This window comes from Oncorhynchus tshawytscha, linkage group LG12 (genome assembly GCF_018296145.1).
Source record: "Oncorhynchus tshawytscha isolate Ot180627B linkage group LG12, Otsh_v2.0, whole genome shotgun sequence".
Taxonomy (NCBI): domain Eukaryota; kingdom Metazoa; phylum Chordata; class Actinopteri; order Salmoniformes; family Salmonidae; genus Oncorhynchus; species Oncorhynchus tshawytscha.
The window spans coordinates 55,627,609-55,637,985 of NC_056440.1; the positions used below are offsets into that span (position 1 = coordinate 55,627,609).

The following is a 10,377-nucleotide window of genomic DNA, read 5'->3' on the forward strand; positions in this document are numbered from 1 at the left end:
ACATTCTTTAAATTACGCACGGAATTGTGTTCACTCTGTTAAAAAAATGCCCCACCTTCATTCATTTAGACATTCCACTTACATATGATAAAGGCCGAACGAAATCGTCTCAGCACCTTACAAAATGTGCTGTAGGTGAGGATGCAATTCCTTGGTTTGCCCAATTTCGCATCTTGTTTTGGGAATATTAAAATCCCTCGACGTATCCAACCGGCGAACATATCACCTATACATCTGTGTTCGATTGCACTCGAGGGATTACACTTTTTGGACGCGTCTCGGCGTTGTCTTGTCTCAATTCAACAGGATCTATTTATTGAGTATCATCCCCATTCCCGAAAAAAAAGATCCACCGCTGCATCGGTGCTGGCAGCAAAAATATATATAAAACGCAGGTCTAGCGAGTATCAATAGCTCAGCCTGGTCAAAGAAGCTGCGTCGGAGAGAGGGCAAATAAAAGTTTATGTTGATATGTGAAATCGCCCACGGTTAAGTAAGCGCATCACACATCTGTCCGTTGCCTCTACCTCCCCAATTTCCCATTGTGCGTGTTATTGAGGAGTTGTGCCTCGTCCAAGTCGAGCATGTGCCGCAGCGCAGGCAGAGCTCGATCATCCCCCAGTGGATAGAGCGGGTCACTACGCACCTCAGCCACCACCACTTCTAACACTGGCATGGTCAAATGTAACTGTTGCCATCAATCAAAGGTAACCCTCCAAAATGCCATTGATATCATTTGACCATCTACTATGCAACCAGATCGAAAGACATGGGGCACATGCATCCTGCACCTGATGAGCACCTCACCTAATAACATCTCAAAGCTAATGCAAGCAAAAAAACGAATAAAACAGGAATAACAAATGGTATAAAATGGAAAGCAAATCTGTGTCTCTATTCAGCTTCAGAAAGAAGTAGAGGCAGATATGGACCTGTCTTCAAAGTATTGACCTAATGGACTACTTGCAATTAACTTATGCCTACATTTAGAGAATTCCATTATCGAATAGAATAGTATATAGGCCAAAGTTAACCTGATGTTATGGTAACTGTAGACTGATATTCTAATGGATATTAAAATCAAATCAAATCAAATCAAATCAAATTTTATTTGTCACATACACATGGTTAGCAGATGTTAATGCGAGTGTAGCGAAATGCTTGTGCTTCTAGTTCCGACAATGCAGTAATAACGAGCAAGTAATCTAACTAACAATTCCAAAAAAAAAACTACTGTCATACACAGTGTAAGGGGATAAAGAATATGTACATAAGGATATATGAATGAGTGATGGTACAGAGCAGCATAGGCAAGATACAGTAGATGATATCGAGTACAGTATATACATATGAGATAAGTATGTAAACCAAGTGGCATAGTTAAAGTGGCTAGTGATACATGTATTACATAAGGATGCAGTCGATGATATAGAGTACAGTATCAACGTATGCATATGAGATGAACAATGTAGGGTAAGTAACATTATATAAGGTAGCATTGTTTAAAGTGGCTAGTGATATATTTACATCATTTCCCATCAATTCCCATGATTAAAGTGGCTGGAGTAGAGTCAGTGTCATTGACAGTGTGTTGGCAGTAGCCACTCAATGTTAGTGGTGGCTGTTTAACAGTCTGATGGCCTTGAGATAGAAGCTGTTTTTCAGTCTCTCGGTCCCAGCTTTGATGCACCTGTACTGACCCCGCCTTCTGGATGGCAGCGGGGTGAACAGGCAGTGGCTCGGGTGGTTGATGTCCTTGATGATCTTTATGGCCTTCCTGTAGCATCGGGTGGTGTAGGTGTCCTGGAGGGCAGGTAGTTTGCCCCCGGTGATGCGTTGTGCAGACCTCACTACCCTCTGGAGAGCCTTACGGTTGAGGGCGGTGCAGTTGCCATACCAGGCGGTGATACAGCCCGCCAGGATGCTCTCGATTGTGCATCTGTAGAAGTTTGTGAGTGCTTTTGGTGACAAGCCGAATTTCTTCAGCCTCCTGAGGTTGAAGAGGCGCTGCTGCGCCTTCCTCACGATGCTGTCTGTGTGAGTGGACCAATTCAGTTTGTCTGTGATGTGTATGCCGAGGAACTTAAAACTTGCTACCCTCTCCACTACTGTTCCATCGATGTGGATGGGGGTGTTCCCTCTGCTGTTTCCTGAAGTCCACAATCATCTCCTTAGTTTTGTTGACGTTGAGTGTGAGGTTATTTTCCTGACACCACACTCCGAGGGCCCTCACCTCCTCCCTGTAGGCCGTCTCGTCGTTGTTGGTAATCAAGCCTACCACTGTTGTGTCGTCCGCAAACTTGATGATTGAGTTGGAGGCGCGCATGGCCGCGCAGTCGTGGGTGAACAGGGAGTACAGGAGAGGGCTCAGAACGCACCCTTGTGGGGCCCCAGTGTTGAGGATCAGCGGGGAGGAGATGTTGTTGCCTACCCTCACCACCTGGGGGCGGCCCGTCAGGAAGTCCAGTACCCAGTTGCACAGGGCGGGGTCGAGACAGTGACTTCGGAAAGTATTCAGACCCATTGAATTTTTCCACATTTTGTTATGTTATAGCCTTATTCTAAAATGGATTAAATAATACAAATCCTTAGAAATCTACACACAATACCCCATAATGACAAAGTGAAAACAGGTTTTTAGAAATGTTTGCAAATTTTATTAAAAATAAAAATACCTTATTTACATAACTATTCAGAACCTTTGCTATGAGACTCGAAATTGAGCTCAGGTGCATCCGGTTTCCATTGATCATCCTTGGATGTTTCTACAACTTGATTGGAGTCCACCTGTGGTAAATTCAATTGATTAGTCATGGAAAGGCACAGATCTGTCTATATAAGGTCCCACGGTTGACAGTGTATGTCAGAGCAAAAACCAAGCCATGAGATGGAAGGAATTGTCTGTAGTGTTCTGAGACAGGATTGTGTCGAGGCACAGATCTGGGGAAGGGTACCAAAAAATGTCTACAGCATTGAAGGTCCCCAAGAACACAGTGGCCTCCGTCATTCTTAAATGGAAGAAGTTTGGAACCACCAAGACTCTTCCTAGAGCTGGCTGCCCGGCCAAACTGAGCAATCAGGGGAGAAGGGCATTGGTCAGGGAGGTGAGCAAGAACCCGATGGGCACTCTGACAGAGCTCTAGAGTTCCTCTGTGGATATGGTAGAACCTTCAAGAAGGACAACCATCTCTGCAGCACTTCATCAATCAGGCCTTTATGGTAGAGTGGCCAGACAGAAGCCACTCCTCAGTAAAATGTACATGACAGCCCGCTTGGAGTTTGGCACCTAAAGACTCTCAGACCATGAGAAATAAGATTCTCTGGTCTGATGAAACCAAGATTGAACGATTATGCCTGAATGCCAAGCGTCATGTCTGGAGGAAACCTGGCACCATCCCTACATTGTAGCATGGTAGTGGCAGCATCATGCTAAGGGGATGTTTTTCAGCAGCAGGGATTAGGAGACTAGTCAGGATCAAGGCAAAGATGAACATACAAAGTACAGAGAGATCATTGATGAAAACCTGCTACGGAGCACCCAGGACCTCAGACTGGGCCGAAGGTTCACCTTAGGACATCGACCCTAAGCACACAGCCAAGACAACGCAGGAGTGGCTTCAGGACAAGTCTCTGAATGTCCTTAAGTGGCTTAGCCAGAGCCCGGACTGGGAGAAACTACCCAAATACAGGTGTGCCAAGCTTGTAGCGTCATACCCAAGAAGACTTGATGCTGTAATCACTGGCAAAGGTGCGTCAACAAAGTACTGAGTAAAGGGTCTGGATACTTATGTAAACGTGACATTTCATTTGATTTATTTATTTTATAAACAAAAATGTCTTAAAACCTGTTTTTGCTTTGTCATTATGTGTTATTGTGAGTAGGTTGGTTGACGACAAGAAAAAGGTTTTAATCAATTTTAGAATAAGGCTGTGACTTAACAAAATGTGGGAAAGGTCATAAGGTCTAAATACTTTCCGAATGCACGATATACGTACAGTACCAGTCAAAAGTTTGGACGCACCTACTCATTCCAGGGTTTTTCTTTATTTTTTATATTTTCTACATTGTAGAATAATAGTGAAGATATCAAAACTATGAAATAACACATACAGAATCATGGAGTGTAAAAAAGTGTTAAACAAATCCAAATATACAGTTGAAGTCGGAAGTTTACATAAACTTAGGTTGGAGTCATTAAAACTCGTTTTTCAACCACTCCACAAATTTCTTGTTAACAAACTATAGTTTTGGCATGTCAGTTTGGACATCTACTTTGTGCATGACACAATTATTTTTTCCAACAATTGTTTACAGACAGATTATTTAACTTATAATTCTCTGTGTCACGATTCCAGTGGGTCAGAAGTTTACATACACTAAGTTGACTGTGCCTCAGCCTCGAAAATTCCAGAAAATTATGTTATGGCTTTAGAAGCTTCTGATAGGCTAATTGACATAATTTGAGTCAATTGAAGGTGTACCTGTGGGTGTATGTCAAGGCCTACCTTCAAACTCAGTGCCTCTTTGCTTGACATCATGGGAAAATCAAAAGAAATCAGCTGACCTCAGAAAAATAATTGTAGACCTCCAAATGTCTGGTTCATCCTTGGGAGCAATTTCCAAACGCCTGAAGGCACCACGTTCATCTGTACAAACAATAGTACGCAAGTATAAACACCATGGGACAACGCAGCTGTCATACCGCTCAGGAAGGAGACGCGTTCTGTCTCTTAGAGATGAACGCACTTTGGTGCGAAAAGTGCAAATCAATCCCAGAACAACATCAAAGGACCTTGTGAAGATGCTGGAGGAAACAGGTACAAAAGTATCTGTATCCATAGTAAAACAAGTCCTATAGCGACATAACCTGAAATGCCGCTCAGCAAGGAAGAAGCCACGGCTCCAAAACCGCCCCCCAAAAAAGCCAGACTATTTTGAAGCAACAGACTATTTTGAAGCAACATCTCAAGACATCAGTCAGCAATATAAAGCTTGGTTGCAAATGGGTCTTCCAAATGGACAATGATCCCAAGCATACTTCCAAAGTTGTGGGACAACAAAGTCAAGATATTGGAGTGGCCATCACAAAGCCCTGACCTCAATCCTATAGAAAATTTGTGGGCAGAACTGAAAAAGCGTGTGCGAGCAAGGAGGCCTACAAACCTGATTCAGTTACATCAGTTCTGTCAGGAGGAATGGGCCAAAATTCATCCAACTTATTGTGGGATGCTTGTGGAAGGCAACCTGAAATGTTTGACCCACAATTTAAAGGCAATGCTACCAAATACTAATTGAGTGTATGTAAACCTCTGACCCACTTGGAGTGTGATGAAAGAAATTAAAGCTGAAATAAATCATTCTCTCTACTATTATTCTGACATTTCACAATCTTAAAATACGGTGATGGTCCTAACTGACCTAAGACAGGGAATTGTTACAAGGATTAAATGTCAGGAATTGTGAAAAACTGAGTTTAAATGTTTTTGGCTCAGGTATATGTAAACTTCCGACTTCAACTGAATGTAAGAGAACTAACGGGACTGCCCCGGTGGAACTCACTTCAGACCAGTACTTTATGCATCTAAGTTTGACTTCGACCTCTCCAGTTAATTGTTAATAAACAATTATTAATTTAAGATTGACTTCAGGTGTCCCTGTGAATAATTTACACAACAATTTGGCGTCACGAAGAGGATTATTGATTCTGCCTGTGGAGCTTTCCAGTGGGGGTCTGCAAGGAAAATTGGTGACGCATTTTATGAAGTGTGAGGGAATTTCCGTCTGACTAAAAGAGGAGGAGACCTGCCCAGACCAGACCCTTACTGTGAGCTGCCCAGGAGGAGACACATCATCCGTGAACAATTGAGGGACATGTCTTCTGAATTTCAGTAAGTACATTTAAATGAATTTGTATTAAAATAAAAAATTAAAATATATCAAACCAATAAAATGAATGTGAGTAACACATAAAAAGGTACCCATAGTCTTATAGAGAGAAGGCTATTCACTAGTCTTATGAGAAGACTAGAGCGGGGGCGTAACAGTACCATGGAAAGCTTAATTGACCGCTGTCTGTAGGCATTTATAAGAGAAATGTCTACGTGGTCTGCAGGTACTACTAATAGCATGTGGCATTATTATATATACAGTGCCTTGCGAAAGTATTCGGCCCCCTTGAACTTTGCGACCTTTTGCCACATTTCAGGCTTCAAACATAAAGATATAAAACTGTATTTCTTTGTGAAGAATCAACAACAAGTGGGACACAATCATGAAGTGGAACGACATTTATTGGATATTTCAAACTTTTTTAACAAATCAAAAACTGAAAAATTGGGCGTGCAAAATTATTCAGGACCTTGAGATGCTTCTTACGGAGCCACTCCTTATTTGCCCTGGCTGTGTGTTTCGGGTCGTTGTCATGCTGGAAGACCCAGCCAAGACCCATCTTCAATGCTCTTACTGAGGGAAGGAGGTTGTTGGCCAAGATCTCGTGATACATGGCCCCATCCATCCTCCCCTCAATACGGTGGTCGTCCTGTCCCATTTGCAGAAAAGCATCCCCAAAGAATGATGTTTCCACCTCCATGCTTCACGGTTGGGATGGTGTTCTTGGGGTTGTACTCATCCTTCTTCTTCCTCCAAACACAGCGAGTGGAGTTTAGACCAAAAATCTCTATTTTTGTCTCATCAGACCACATGACCTTCTCCCATTCCTCCTCTGGATCATCCAGATGGTCATTGGCAAACTTCAGACGGGCCTGGACATGCGCTGGCTTGAGCAGGGGGACCTTGCGTGCGCTGCAGGATTTTAATCCATGACGGCGTAGTGTGTTACGAATGGTTTTCTTTGAGACTGTGGTCCCAGCTCTCTTCAGGTCATTGACCAGGTCCTGCCGTGTAGTTCTGGGCTGATCCCTCACCTTCCCTCATGATCATTGATGCCCCACGAGGTGAGATCTTGTATGGAGCCCCAGACTGAGGGTGATTGACCGTCATCTTGAACTTCTTCCATTTTCGAATAATTACGCCAACAGTTGTTGCCTTCTCACCAATTTGCTTGCCTATTGTCCTGTAGCCCATCCCAGCCTTGTGCAGGTCTACAATTTTATCCCTGATGTCCTTACACAGCTCTCTGGTCTTGGCCATTGTGGAGAGGTTGGAGTCTGTTTGATTGAGTGTGTGGACAGGTGTCTTTTATACAGGTAACGAGTTCAAACAGGTGCAGTTAATACAGGTAATGCTTCTTAAAGAAAAACTAACAGGTCTGTGAGAGACGGAATTCTTACTGGTTGGTAGGTGATCAAATACTTATGTCATGCAGTAAAATGCAAATCAATCGTGCCTTCTTCACGATTGTCTTGGTATGTTTGGACCATGATAGTTCGTTGTGATGAAAGAAACATACAGCAACTCAAATCCTTCTGTTCACCTGATTTAGAATTCCTCACAATCAAATGTAGACCGCATTATCTACCAAGAGAATTCTCTTCGATTATAATCACAGCCGTATATATCCCCCCCCCCAAGCAGACACATCGATGGCTCTGAACGAACTTTATTTAACTCTCTGCAAACTGGAAACGATTTATCCGGAGGCTGCATTCATTGTAGCTGGGGATTTTAACAAGGCTAATCTGAAAACAAGACTCCCTAAATTTTATCAGCATATCGATTGCGCAACCAGGGGTGGAAAGACCCTGGATCATTGTTACTCTAACTTCCGCGACGCATATAAGGCCCTGCCCCGCCCCCTTTCCGAAAAGCTGACCACGACTCCATTTTGTTGATCCCTGCCTACAGACAGAAACTAAAACAAGAGGCTCCCACGCTGAGGTCTGTCCAACGCTGGTCCGACCAAGCTGACTCCACACCTCAAGACTGCTTCCATCACGTGGACTGGGAGATGTTTCGTATTGCGTCAGACAACAACATTGACGAATACGCTGATTCGGTGTGCGAGTTCATTAGAACGTGCGTTGAAATGTCGTTCCCATAGCAACGATTAAAACATTCCCTAACCAGAAACCGTGGATTGATGGCAGCATTCGTGTGAAACTGAAGGCGCGAACCACTGCTTTTAATCAGGGCAAGGTGTCTGGTAACATGACTGAATACAAACAGTGCAGCTATTCCCTCCGCAAGGCTATCAAACAAGCTAAGCGCCAGTACAGAGACAAAGTAGAATCTCAATTCAATGGCTCAGACACAAGAGGCATGTGGCAGGGTCTACAGTCAATCACGGACTACAGGAAGAAACCCAGCCCAGTCACGGACCAGGATGTCTTGCTCCCAGGCAGACTAAATAACTTTTTTGCCCGCTTTGAGGACAATACAGTGCCACTGACACAGCCTGCAACGAAAACATGCGGTCTCTCCTTCACTGCAGCCGAAGTGAGTATGACATTTAAACGTGTTAACCCCCGCAAGGCTGCAGGCCCAGATGGCATCCCCAGCCGCGCCCTCAGAGCATGCGCAGACCAGCTGGCCGGTGTGTTTACGAACATATTCAATCAATCCCTATACCAGTCTGCTGTTCCCACATGCTTCAAGAGGGCCACCATTGTTCCTGTTCCCAAGAAAGCTAAGGTAACTGAGCTAAACGACTACCGCCCCGTAGCACTCACATCCGTCATCATGAAGTGCTTTGAGAGACTAGTCAAGGACCATATCACCTCCACCCTACCTGACACCATAGACCCACTCCAATTTGCTTACCGCCCAAATAGGTCCACAGACGATGCAATCTCAACCACACTGCACACTGCCCTAACCCATCTGGACAAGAGGAATACCTATGTGAGAATGCTGTTCATCGACTACAGCTCGGCATTCAACACCATAGTACCCTCCAAGCTCGTCATCAAGCTCGAGACCCTGGGTCTCGACCCCGCCCTGTGCAACTGGGTACTGGACTTCCTGACGGGCCGCCCCCAGGTGGTGAGGGTAGGCAACAACATCTCCTCCCCGCTGATCCTCAACACTGGGGCCCCACAAGGGTGCGTTCTGAGCCCTCTCCTGTACTCCCTGTTCACCCACGACTGCGTGGCCACGCACGCCTCCAACTCAATCATCAAGTTTGCGGACGACACAACAGTGGTAGGCTTGATTACCAACAACGACGAGACGGCCTACAGGGAGGAGGTGAGGGCCCTCGGAGTGTGGTGTCAGGAAAATAACCTCACACTCAACGTCAACAAAACTAAGGAGATGATTGTGGACTTCAGGAAACAGCAGAGGGAACACCCCCATCCACATCGATGGAACAGTAGTGGAGAGGGTAGCAAGTTTTAAGTTCCTCGGCATACACATCACAGACAAACTGAATTGGTCCACTCACACAGACAGCATCGTGAGGAAGGCGCAGCAGCGCCTCTTCAACCTCAGGAGGCTGAAGAAATTCGGCTTGTCACCAAAAGCACTCACAAACTTCTACAGATGCACAATCGAGAGCATCCTGGAGGGCTGTATCACCGCCTGGTATGGCAACTGCTCCGCCCTCAACCGTAAGGCTCTCCAGAGGGTAGTGAGGTCTGCACAACGCATCACCGGGGGCAAACTACCTGCCCTCCAGGACACCTACACCACCCGATGTTACAGCCACTGCCTGTTCACCCCGCTATCATCCAGAAGGCGAGGTCAGTACAGGTGCATCAAAGCTGGGACCGAGAGACTGAAAAACAGCTTCTATCTCAAGGCCATCAGACTGTTAAACAGCCACCACTAACATTGAGTGGCTACTGCCAACACACTGTCAATGACACTGACTCTACTCCAGCCACTTTAATAATGGGAATTGATGGGAAATTGATGTAAATATATCACTAGCCACTTTAAACAATGCTACCTTATATAATGTTACTTACCCTACATTATTCATCTCATATGCATACGTAGATACTGTACTCTATATCATCGACTGCATCCTTATGTAATACATGTATCACTAGCCACTTTAACTATGCCACTTGGTTTACATACTCATCTCATATGATATACTGTACTCGATATCATCTACTGTATCTTGCCTATGCTGCTCTGTACCATCACTCATTCATATATCCTTATGTACATATTCTTTATCCCCTTACACTGTGTATAAGACAGTAGTTTTTTGGAATTGTTAGTTAGATTACTTGTTCGTTATTACTGCATTGTCGGAACTAGAAGCACAAGCATTTCGCTACACTCGCATTAACATCTGCTAACCATGTGTATGTGACAAATAAAATTTGATTTGATTTGATTTGATTTGGTGATGTGGACAAGGAACTTGAAACTCTCGACATGCTCCACTACAGCCCTGTCTCCCGCTCCTTGAAAGCGGCAGCTCTAGCCTTTAGCTCGATGCGGATGTTGCCTGTAATCCATGGCTT

At 44.6% G+C, this 10,377-nt stretch overlaps 1 protein-coding gene across 1 annotated transcript in view; it reads right to left on the reverse strand.

Moving 5' to 3' along the window:
• The window catches only part of LOC112232280 (potassium voltage-gated channel subfamily A member 1-like), a 33,309-nt gene extending 32,747 nt beyond the window's left edge, over positions 1–562 (reverse strand). The window contains exon 1 of the mRNA XM_024399198.2: positions 83–562. The gene's annotated coding sequence lies outside the window, so the exon portion shown is untranslated. The remainder of the gene's footprint in view (positions 1–82) is intronic.
• Between the last annotated feature and the right edge of the window lie 9,815 nt (positions 563–10,377).